We start from the raw sequence: 12,390 nt of genomic DNA on the forward strand, positions 1-12,390 counted from the left end.
GATGAGCTAAGAGAACGGGTTGGGAGAAGAAGACAAAGTTTTACAGCCTGGGCTAAAGCAGCCCAGTCCCAGGAGAGTCTTGACCTCTGCTCCATTCTGAGGGACTGATGAACTTGAAATGGGTCCAGACAGTCCGAGCCCTGTGATGTTAAATTGTTCCTCTGATGATTCCATTGAGCTACCAAGTTTTAGAACCACTGAAGGACAGCACCTATCAAATCTTCCTCCTCTAGCTAGCACGAACACATGCACACAGACATACAGGTGTACGGACATGTGGACACACACAGAGACAGACACGCATGCACATAAGTTGGTGAGGATTTCAGCTTTGCAGCAGAATAGAATACATGTAAATGCCTGGGAGAGAGGTTTCAGAATACTCGATTTAGCAGGCGACCGAGTATTTGTTTAGTATGCTAATGAAGGGATGATGTGGGCTGTAGGCCACAGTGGATTTGGGGAGAGATTTGGATTCAGTAGTTGTATGACCCTGACCCTTGACACAATTTACTCAGCAAATATACCTCTGACTCAGAGCCCATTTTAGTGGAGCGATGTCTGTGCCAAAGGTCATGAAACTAGAACTTGGGTTTCAGTGTCCACTCTGACATATCACATGCCTTCTCCCCAGTCCCAGTGCCCCTGAGGTGGAGGCTGTCTCCATTGAGTGTTCTCCTTTCGCTTACGATTTTCTTTCAGACCCTATGTTCAAAGTCAAGCACACGAGAGCGGGGAAAGATAACTTGCTCCATTTCCTGGCAGCAGTGACCTTGTGCCCACAGGGGAGTAAGATGTATACTCTGTAGAATGTGTGGATCAAGGAAATATTACTATGACACATAGCACTCCATTGGTTTTCCTGGGAACAAATGGCAGTTTGCAGCAAGTGTCAAGAAATTGCTTACAGGGTGTGACTTTAGGAGAACTAAGCTTCATTTAATGGTGCGGGAGAATTATCTGTATTCTGTCAATCATATTTTAATAAAACGCTGATTGGCCAGGCAGGCAGTATAGGCGGGAAAGCCAGACAGGAAGTAGGGGTGGAGCAAAGAGACTGGGAGTATTCTGGAAGCAGAAGCTCTCTCTCAGCCATTCCTGGGCAGACCACCGAAGAGGCAACATGTAAGCTGTCACACTGAGAAAGGTACTGAGCCCATGTGGCTAACATAGATAAGGATAATGGGGTAACATAAGTTATAAGAGTTAACAAGAAGCCTGACCTAATGCGCCATTCAGTTTATAACCTTATGGAGTCCTGTGTGTAATTTCTCTTTGGGATTTGCCGGCTGTTGGGGTACCGGGCGGGACGGAAACCCCAACAAGCTGGCCCTCATGCTACATTGGATGAAACCTCCTGATTCACTGGCTTCTCATTCCTTGCTTCTATGGCTTATTTTACAAGTTGCTTCCATGACTTTCTTAGAAGTTTTAGACTCCACCTAGCTCAGCTGTGGGGAAGATGTCTGATTCAAAGCCACTGCTGTATTAAGCATTGAAGTATGCTCCTCCCCCCTGGAACTTTCAGGTTCCAATATAACCCAATTGAAGTCACTAAATTCTTTGGTTGGGTCAGAGCAAGTTGATGGGTGACATTTCGATGTCAGAGGGTTAAAAACTTCACGTGTGAATTGTTGCAATGTTGCCGTTTTCTGAACATGGAAAGGAGAGCCTATGAAGAAGCATGATCGGAGTATGCGTGAACTTACATGGCTTAAGTACAACTTGGCTTACTCCATCCTGCACTGTGGAATCCTATCTTCCAGGCATGGCCACTGGTTTGAAGTCAGAACGTCTGTGATTACCTGCACAAGGCCCGCCAAAGATCAGGCCTGTCAGCAGTCTCTGACAGAAGGACAGAAAGACCACTGGACCCTCACTTGAAGTTCCACTCCCTCCTGCCTTCAGTCAAATGTAATCCTGCCCTACCTGCATATGGTTCTGAGGGAATGGAACTTTTCAGTCATGCGGCTATTTGAGTCTCCTGCTCTCCTAAGGGTTATCTCCCACCCATGTGTGTCTAACTGTACCTAAGAGATTCACTGGTTCCCAGGCTAGACTTGAATGGAGCTGTCTTCGGTCTTGGATCTCTCTTCTGAGGAAATGAGTTTACATCAAAGGGGGATCAGGGGTCACACATCTTGCTCCCCATATGTTTCTCTGCTCCCTGCATGGAACTCAAAGGGCCTGGATACACTTGTTTTGTGAAACTACCCCCATCCTCAGCAGAGTGAAGAGACCCCATTTCTGTCACATGGGTTCTTCAGAGACCCCACCGTGTTGTCTGTCTCTGGTGATGGGGTCTGTGAACTCTCCTGAGAGTACCTGCCATGCTGTTGTCTGTCTGTCACGTTATTTACTTTTCTAATAAATTCTTTACTCTGTCTGTCTCAGTGTCCCTCTTGAATTCCCCAACTTACATCTACTTTATTTACATTTCATTTTCTCCTTCCAAGTATTTTAAAAATGTTTTATTTAATTTTATACATTGTATTTTTTTAAAAAAAAACTATATTTTTTCATTATACATACCAATCCAAGTTCCCACTCCTTCCTCTCCTCCCATTCCCTCCCCATACCCTCTCACCCCAGCCCCATCTAATCCTCAGAAAGGATAAGGCACATTGCTTTAGAGATGGTCCAAGGACCTCCCTACTATATATAGGCTGAGCAAGGTATCATCCAAAGAGAATAGGTTCCCCAAAAGCCCGTACATGCAGTAGGGATAAATCCTGGTGCCACTGCCAGTGGTCCCTCAGTCTGCCCCAGTCGTGCAACTGTCAACCACATTCAGAGGAACTAGTCTGGTCCTATGCTTGTTCCTTCCTAGTCTGGCTGGAGTTGGTGAGTTCCCATTAGCTCAGGTAAACTGTTTCAGTGGGTGTATCCATTATGGTCTTGACCTCTTTGCTCATATTCTCATTCCTCTCATTCTTCAAATGGACTTTGAGAGCTAAGTCCAGTGCTCCAATGTGGGTCTCTGCCTCTGTTTCCATCAGTTGCTGGATGAAGGTTCTATGGGGATATTTAAGATATTCATCAGTCTGACTAGAGAGCAAGTCAAGATAGGGCCCCTTCTCCTCTATTGCTTAGGGTCTTAGCTGGGGTCATCCTTGTGGATTCCTGGGAATTTCTCTAGAGCCAGGATACTTGCTAACCCTATAATGGCTCCCGTAATCAAGATATCTCTTTCCTTGGTCTCATCTCTATCCTTCCTCCATCTGACTATCCCATTCTCTCAAGTTCTCCTCACCTCTCCCTTTTCTTCTCTTTTTTCCCCTTCCACCCTTCTTTCACCCCCATCCCCATGCTCCCAATTTTGTCAGGCAATCTTGTTTGTTTCCACTTTCCAGGTGGATCTATATATGCTTTTCTTAGGGCTCACCTTATTACTTAGCTTCACTAGAACCATGAACTATAGGCTCAATATCCTTTGTCTATAGCTAGTATCCTTTTGGATCTGGTTTACCTCACTCAGGATAGTGTTTTCTAATTCCATCTATTTACATGCAAAATTTAAGATGTCATAGTTTTTTACTGCTGAGTAGTACTCTAATGTGTAAATGTGCCACATTTTTTTTTAAATCCATTCTTCGGTTGAGGGGCATCTAGGTTATTTCCAGGTTCTGGCTATTACAAATAATGCTATGAACATAGTTGAACAAATGTCTTTGTAGTACAATTGAGCATCTTTTGGGTATATGCCCAAGAGTGGTATTGCTGGATCCTGATGTAAGTTGATTCCCAATTTTCTGATAAACCACCATACTCATTTCCAAAGTGGTTGTACAAGTTTGCATTCCCACCAGCAATGGATGAGTGTTCTCCTTACTCCACATCCTCTCCAACATAGGCTATCATTGGTGTTTTTCATCTTAGCCATTCTGACAGGTGTAAGATGGTATCTCACAGATGTTTTGATTTGCATTTCCCTGATGGTTAAGGATGCTGAACATTTCCTTAAGTATCTTTTAGCCATTTGAGATTATTCTATTGAGAATTTTATATTTAGTTCTGTACCCCATTTTTCAATTGGGTTATTTAGAATTTTGTTGTCTAATTCTGTTGTCTAAGAAATATGGAGTTCTTTATACATTTCAGAGATTAGTCCTTTGTCTGATGTGGAGTTGGTGAAAATCTTTTCTCATTCAGTAGGCTACCTTTTTGTCTTCTTGACTGTATCCTTTGCTTTACAGAAGCTTCTCAGTTTCAGGAGGTCCCATTTATTTATTGATATTATCAGTGTCTGTGCTATGAGGTTATATTTAGGAAGTGGTCTCCTGTGCCTATGGATTGAAGACCACTTCCCACTTTATCTTCTCTCAGGTTCAGAGTGGTCAGATTTATATTGAAGTCTTTAATCCGTTTGGACTTGAGTTTTGTGCATGGGGATAGATATGAACCTATTTTCATCCAGTTATGCCAACACCATTTGTTGAAGATACTTTTCCCATTGATTAATTTTAGCCTCTTTGTCAAAAATCAGGTGTTCATAGGTGTGTGGATTAATATCCAGGTCTTCGATTCAATTCCTTTGGTCAACCTCTCTGTTTCTATGCCAGTTTTCATTACTGTAACTCTGTAATAAAGCTTGATGTCAGGGATGGTGATGCCTCCGGAAGTTCCTTTATTGTACAGGATTGTTTTGGCTATCCGTATTTATTTGGTTTTTCCATGTAAAGTTGATTATTGTTCTTTCAAGATCTGTGAATAATTGTGTTGGGATGTTAATGGGGATTGCATTGAATCTATCAATTGTTTTTGGTAGGATTGCCTTTTTTTGTGTTTTTGAGACAGGGTTTCTCTATAGTTTTAGAGTCTGTCCTGGAACTAACTCTTGTAGACCAGGCTGACCTTGAACTCACAAAGATCCGCCTGCCTCTGCCTCCTGAGTGCTGGGATTAAAAGCGTGCACCATCACTGACTGGCTAGGATTGCCATTTTTACTATGTTGATCCTATCTATTCAAGAATATGGGACATCTTTTTATTTTCTGGTATCTTCATCAATTTCTTTCTTTAAAGACTTAAAGCTTTTGTTGAATAGGTTTTTTACTTCTTTGGTTAGTGTTACCCCAAGATATTTTATGTTATTTGTGGCTATTGTGAAAGATGATGTTTCCCTAATTTTTCTCTCAGCTTCTTTGTCATTTGTATATAGAAGGGCTACTGATTTTTTTGAGTTGATCCTGCCACATCACTGAAGGTATTTATCAGCTGTAGGAGTTCTCTGGTAGAGTTTTTGGAGTCACTTATACATACTATTTTATCATCTGAGAATAACGAATGTTTGACTTCTTCCTTTTCAATTTGAATCCCCTTAATCTCCTTTTGTTGTCTTATTGCTATAGCCAAAGCTTCAAGAACTACGCTGAAAAGATATGTAGAGAGTGGACAGTCTTGTCTTGTTCCTAATTTTAGTGGAATCTCTTTGAGTTTCTCTCCATTTAATTTGATGTTGGCTGTCTACTTGCTGTATATTACGTTTCTTTTATTTAGATATGTTCCTTGTATCCGTGATCTCTCCAAGACCTTTATCATGAAGGGGTGTTGGATTTTGTCAAATGCTTTTTCAGCATCTAATGAAATGATCATATGGTTTTTTTCAGTTTATTTATATGATGGATTACATTGATAGATTTTTATACATTGAACCAGCCCTGCATCTCTGGGATGAATTTGACTTGATCATGGTAGATGATTTTTTTATGTGTTCTTGGATATGATTTGCCAGTATTATATTGTGTATTTTTGCATCTGTGTTCATGAGTGAGATTGGTCTGTAATTCTCTTTCTTAGTTGGGTCTTTATGTGGTTTTTGTATCAGAGTAACTGTAGCCTCATAAAAAAAGTTTGGCAATGTTCCTTCTGTTTCTATTATGTGGAACACTTTGAGGTGTATAGGTATTAGTTCTTCTTGAAAGTTCTGGTAGAATTTTGCACTAAAACCATCCAGCCCTAAGCCAATTTTGGTTGGGAGGTTTTTGATGACAGCTTCTATTTCTTTGCAGTTTATAGGTCTATTTAAATTGTTCACTTGGTCTTGATTTAATTTTGGTATATGGTGTCTATCTAAAAAATTGTCCATTTCTTTTATGTTTTCTAATTTTGTAGAGTACAGGTTTTTGTAGTATGACCTAATGATTCTCTGAATTTAATCAGTGTCTGCTGTTATGTTCCCGTTTTCATTTCTGAATTTATTAATTTGGATGTTCTTTCCATCCCTTTGATTAGTTTGGATGAGAGTTTATCTATCTTTGATGATTTTCTCAAAGAACCAGATCTTAGCCTCATTGATTTTTGTATTGTTTTCTTTGTTTCTATTTTGTTGATTTCAGCTCTCAATTTGATTATTTCTTGTCTTCTACTCCTCCTGGGTGAGTCTGCTTCTTTTTGTTCTAGAGCTTTCAGGTGTGCTGTTAAGTCACTAATGTGAGCTTTTCCGTTTTCTTTATGTGGGCACTTAGTACTATGAACTTCCTGCTTAGCACTGCTTTCATGGTGTTCCGTAGGTTTGGATATGTTGTATCTTCATTTTTGTTGAATTTTAGGAAGTCTTTAATTTCTTTATTTCTTCCCTGACCCAGGGGTGATTCAGTAGTTCATTGTTCAATTTCCATTGAGTCTGTAGGCGTTCTTAGAGGAGTATTGTTGTTAAATTCTGACTTTAATCCATGGTGATCTGATAAGAAACAGGGGTTTACTCCAATTTTTTTGAATCTGTGGAGGTTTGCTTTGTTACTGAGTATGTGATCAATTTTAGAGATGGTTTCATGGGGGGCTGAGAAGAAGGTATATTCTTTTGTGTTTGGGTGGAATACTCTATAGTTGTCTGTTAAGTCCGTTTGATTTATGACATCGATTAGTTCTCTTATTTCTTTGTTAAGTTTCTGTCTGGCTGATCTGTCCATTGGAGTGAAATATTGAAGTCTCCTACTATTAGTGTATGGGGTTTGATGTGCCATTTAAGTTTTAGTAATGTTTCTTTTACATGTGTGGGTGCTCTTGTATTAGGGGCATAGATGTTCAGGATTGAGACTACATCTTGATGGATTTTTTTCCTGCTATGAGTATAAAGTGTCCTTCTCCATCTCTTTTAATTGATTTTAGTTTGAAATCTATTTTGTTTGTTATTTGGATAGCCACACCTGCTTGTTTCTTAGGTCCATTTGATTGGAAAACCATTTACCAACCCTTTACTCTGAGGGAGTGTCTGTTTTTGAAGTTGAGGTGTGTTTCTTGTATACATACAACAGAAGGCTGGATCTTGTTCTCGTATCCATTCTCTTAGCCTATGTCTTTTTATAAGTGAATTGATTCCATTGATATTAAGAGATATTAATGACCAGTGGTTGTTAATTCCTGCTATTTTTTGGTAGTAGTGTTTGTGTGTTTCCCTTCTTTGGGTTTTGTTGGTGGGGATTATCTGTTGCCTGTGCTTTTGTGGGTGTAGTTAGCTTCCTTGGGTTGAGGTTTTCCTTCTAGTACTTTCTGTAGTGCTGGGTTTGTGGATACGTATTGTTTAAATCTGTTTTTGTCGTGGAATATCTTGTTTTCTCCATCGATGGTGATTGAAAGCTTTGCTGGGTATAGTATTCTGGGCTTGCATCTGTGATCTGTTAGTGTCTGCAGTACATCCACCCAGGACTTTTTGGATTTCATAGTTTCTATTGGGAAGTTGGGTGTAATTCTCATAGGTCTACCTTTATATGTTACTTGACCTTTTTCCTTTGCAGCTCTTAATATTCTTTCTTTATTCTATATGTTTTACATTTTGATTATTATATGACAAGGGCACTTTTTTTTTTTGATCCAGTCTGTTTGTTGTTCTGTAAGCTTCTTGAAGCTTCATAGGGATATCCTTCTTTAGGTTGGAAAAGTTTTCTTCTATAATTTTGTTAAATATATTTAAGCTGGAGTTCTTCTTCTTCTTCTTCTTCTTCTTCTTCTTCTCCTATTATTCTTAGGTTTTGTCTTTTCATGGTGTCCCAGGTTTCCTGAATGCTTTGTGTTAAGAATTTGTTGATTTTAATGTTTTCTTTGACCAATGTGTCTATTTCCTCTACAGTATCTTCACCCCCTGAGATTCTCTTTTCTATCTCTTGTATTCTGTTGGCTATATTTGTCTCTGTAGTTCCTGTTCTTTTACCATATTTTCCATATTCAGAATTCCTTCAGTTTGTGTTTTCTTTAATACTTCTTTTTCAATCTTCAAGTCTTGAACTGTTTGTTTCACCTGTTTGATCGTTTTTTTTTCTTGGTTTTCTTTGGTTTCTTTGAGGGATTTATTAATTTCTTCCAATTTTCTGTTTGTCTTTTCCTCCATTTCTTTAAGGGAGTTTTTAAAATTTACTCTTTAAAGGTTTCTTTCATTTTTTATAAAGTTATGTTTAAAGTTGCTTTTTTCTGCCTTTTCTGGGTTAGCATAATCAAGTCTTCCTGTTGTATGGCCACTGGATTCTGGTGTTCCCATGTTGATTTTTGGGTTGTTGGATGAATTCTTGCATTGGTGCCTATCCATCTCTTCCTTCAAATGAGGCCAGCAGTGTCTTTGCACCTTTGTCCAATCCTTGCAGTGGCTGTCTGAGTATTTGGAACTTTTTCTTGGTCAATATCTTTGTCTCAGGAAGCCTCTGAGGTCTCTCTAAGTCTGCTTGCTTGGTCTTCTATCCTGGTTCGCTTCCTTGGTCCTCTCTCTTGGTCCCTCAGTTTTGTAGCAAACTCTTGTTTCCCTCAGTATTATAGTAAGCTGTGTTTCAGAGTTCCACCAAGGTTGCTCTTAAATCCCCCCCAGTATTGGAGCAAGGCTTGTTTCAGAGTTCCACCAAGGTTACAGGAGGATGGGTGAGTGTTGAAGGAGCAGTGGGCCGCTTCCCACCGCCCGGATCCTAGCTAGCTTTATCCGAAATAATTACACGGAAACTGTATTCTTTTAAACACTGCCTGGCCCATTATCTGTAGCCTCTTATTGGCTAGGTGAGTTTGGGGGTGGGGTAGGACGAGTAGTTTGAAGGTCAGGTAGATGGGGTTGGGTTTGGGGGAGCCTACCTGCAAGAAGGTCTCCTGCTGGCTGACTAGAAAAGTTGAGGGAGTTGGGGAAGGGGCCCAGGGTTATGTTCCACTGTGAAGGTCCTAGAGAGTAGGATGTCTCACTGTGTGGCTATTTGTAACACCCGATTCTGTGTTACCCTCTTGGTACGGTTCACGCGCAACGGTACCTCACGTGAGTTTGGGTAAAGACCTGGAGATTGAAAGAAACACACACACAAGAGACCTGGGTCATTCGACAAGATATCACTGAATGCCACTTTATTCAGCTTAATGCAAAGCTAATATACCTTGGCCCCAGTAAAGGAATTCCCTCCCAGCCAGAGGGGAAACTGGCGCCTTATGGGACCTGGCGCCTAGGGATACCTTCCCAGGCAGGGGGTTGGGGGCGGAGAGCAGCGACAGCAGCAGAGAGGGAACTTGGTGCAACGTAGGAATTCTCCCAGGCAGGTGGGAAATTACTATACCAAAGATGAAGCAAAGCCCTACAGCTAAATCACCAGGCCATGGCAGAGAGAACACAGGAACAGCAGGAAGCTTTAGCTGGCAGACCAAACTGTCCTTGAGACGCACCCCAGGGAGTAAGGGGAGACCCGGGGGCCCTACAACTATTTGCTCACCTCTTAAGTCCCCTCAGTATTGGAACAAGCTGTTTCCACATTTTATTTTATTATATTTTCCCTCCTTTTAGTGTTCCCATATCTTCTTCCACATCTCTATCTACCTAACTTCATGTTCTTTCTCTCTTCAAGAAAAACCCAAAACCCAAACCAAGCAAAAAGCATACAAGATGGAGTCTGTTTTATGTTGGCTAACTACTCTAGAGAATGGAGCCTGCTCTGGAGTGTGTTCTAGCAACACCAGTGTTACTCCATTGAAGGAAATTAATTTTCCCTCTAGAATAAACTATTATTTGTGAATAACTTCTTGGTTATGGTTGGAATTTTTGTGCCCACTTTCCTACCTTCATGCTTGGATCTTTTCTGGCTTGAGTCTGTGCAGTTCTTACACATGCTAACACAGTCTGTGAGTTCATATAGGTAGCAACCATATTGTTTCTGGAAGATGCTGTTTGGTTTGATGTTATCCACCACCTCTGATTCTTATGGCCTTTCCAACTCCTCTTCCACATATATCCCTGACCTTGAAAGGAAGGGTTTGATAAAAAAAAAAAAACAACAACAAACATCCTATTTAGGACCGGGTGCTCCAATGTCAAACTCTGCACCTTGTCTGGTTGTTGGTCCCTGTTAATTAGCATGTGCTGTAAGAAGAAATTCCTTTGAGGCCTGAGGGATGCACTGATCTACATGTATTATTTCAAATATTTCATACTTTCTCTCTTATTTCTTTCTGTCTTTATTTTACATTTAAGAAAATAATTAGTTTTTCTGAACTTTTCGAGGACATGGTATAGTGGTTTGAATGAGAATGTCCCCCATAGGCTCTGGTGTTTGAACACTTGGTTCCCAGTTGGTGACACTCTTTCAGAGGGTCTAAGACATACTGCTTTGTTGTAGGAAGTATGTCACCAGGGCCAGGCTTTTGAGGTTTCCATTTTCAAGTCACATTCTCTGTTTTATGCTTGAAGTTCAAGATGTGAGTCTCAGCTTGCTAATTAATCCTCTGAAATCAGAGTATTAATAAATTTCTAAAAGTTGCCTTGGTCATGGTGTTTTATCATAGAAATGGGATACCTAAGACATCATAGGCTTTCTGACAAAAGTCACATGTTATTGAGTAATAAAAATGGGAGAGAAAGCTCTGAGGGAACCATCCCTGCCTCAGTGGAGACCCTGTCCTCCACTGATGAATTTCTTTGAATCTCTGGGGTGGTACCTAAACAACTGTTGTTATAAAGGCTTCCTAAAGAATTGTTCTATGTTGCTGAGGTTGAGGACCAAAACTAGCAATTATGAAGCAATGTGACTAAGAAAACAGTCTTGATTTAGTAACTACTCTGTGTTCCATACTATTCATATCTCACATGCTATTCATATCTCACCTTGTGTGTTGGGATAGATCCCCTTTTCTCAGTTCAATTCAGTATTCTTACTACTAACCATGGGCACACACACACACACACACACACACACACACACACACACACTTCTTTTCATGCAAGCTGTAGAAGGGATTCCAGTTTCAAACTGGAGTGTATTTTGTAGATGCCAAGGTCAAACACAGGTGGAGCTTCACTCATGCAAAGCTGCAGTGAACCAAGCAAGATATGATTTGAAAGGCAAATCTTAGGAAAGGCTGAATTAAACATTTGGCAGAGAGTTTTCCATACAGAGAAAGAGGAGAGCAAGAGACAATTTGGGGGTATTGTCTGGGGATGGGGACCAGATGGTGAAGGAATTTTATAGTGCTTTAGCGAAACTGGGTCCCCAGGGAACCAAGCACACAGAGGTCATTAACCTCTGCAATTGTGGATAGAGTTTTTTCCTCTTTGTACCAACCTTCTAAAACACTTCTATCAAAATTTGGAAAACACAGCAAAACTAAATGAGAACACCCAGAAATCAAGATTTTTCTTTCAGCTTCAAAAACCAATCTGAAGATTTGACCCAAGTCAATCCTTGTTTCCACAGGACAACAAGCAGGTCTTGGATAAAGCCTGACAACTTCCAATGGGACTGGGAGTCCTCAGTTCTCTTCAGTCCCCACAGGGCTACATGCTCTTACTTAGTGGCTGCAGTATCAATGTGTGCTGCCATCTGTGGCTGGAGTTTTAAGATGGCAAACCAGCCTGACCAGTAAGTTGTCACTGAATATCAAAATTTCATTAATCGATTTCTGCTCTCTCCAAAATTTTCTTCAAGATGGTAGAGGCAGCCCTTTTGTTAGAGAACTGAAGTGTGTGTGCACTTGTCCCTCAGAGGTACCATCTGCCCTGTTCACTCTTGCATGTCGTCTCTCTATGCAGCCTGCATTTTGGTGTTCAGTCTGATCAGGGAATGCTCCGTGGAACTTCCTACAGGGTGCCCAGTTTTCCCTAGCTCTGTAGTATACACTGATGTTTACTTAATCACAGCATGCTCGACCCAAGTGGGCTACATTAATATTTGTTTTTATTAATCACATTTCAGAGTACATGCAGAACATTTTGTTTTGTTGTTCTGAGTTGGCTTTCCCTGGAAATTTATTCCTTAAACTTTCTACGGTAGCATCATCCTGTAGGAACTTCCTCATCCAATAGCCTTTAAGATACTGGCCCACTTTGGGGAAGATCACATGTACTATATATACAGATGTAAAATCATGTGTGACCCTTTTTTTTTCTTTTTGGCTGCTGGATTTGATCCCAGTTCCCTGCTCACACAGAAGACTGCTGATCACT

At 40.6% G+C, this 12,390-nt stretch overlaps 1 long non-coding RNA gene across 1 annotated transcript; it reads left to right on the forward strand.

The window, feature by feature from the left end:
* Nucleotides 1–951: 951 nt before the first annotated feature.
* LOC125398075 (uncharacterized) lies at nucleotides 952–2,386 on the forward strand. Its single transcript, XR_015004963.2, has 2 exons — nucleotides 952–1,147; nucleotides 1,767–2,386. It is a non-coding gene; the product is annotated as an uncharacterized LOC125398075 (long non-coding RNA).
* The last annotated feature ends 10,004 nt before the right edge of the window (nucleotides 2,387–12,390 follow it).

Source organism: Myodes glareolus, chromosome 14 (assembly GCF_982192425.1).
Source record: "Myodes glareolus chromosome 14, mMyoGla1.1, whole genome shotgun sequence".
Lineage (NCBI taxonomy): Eukaryota > Metazoa > Chordata > Mammalia > Rodentia > Cricetidae > Myodes > Myodes glareolus.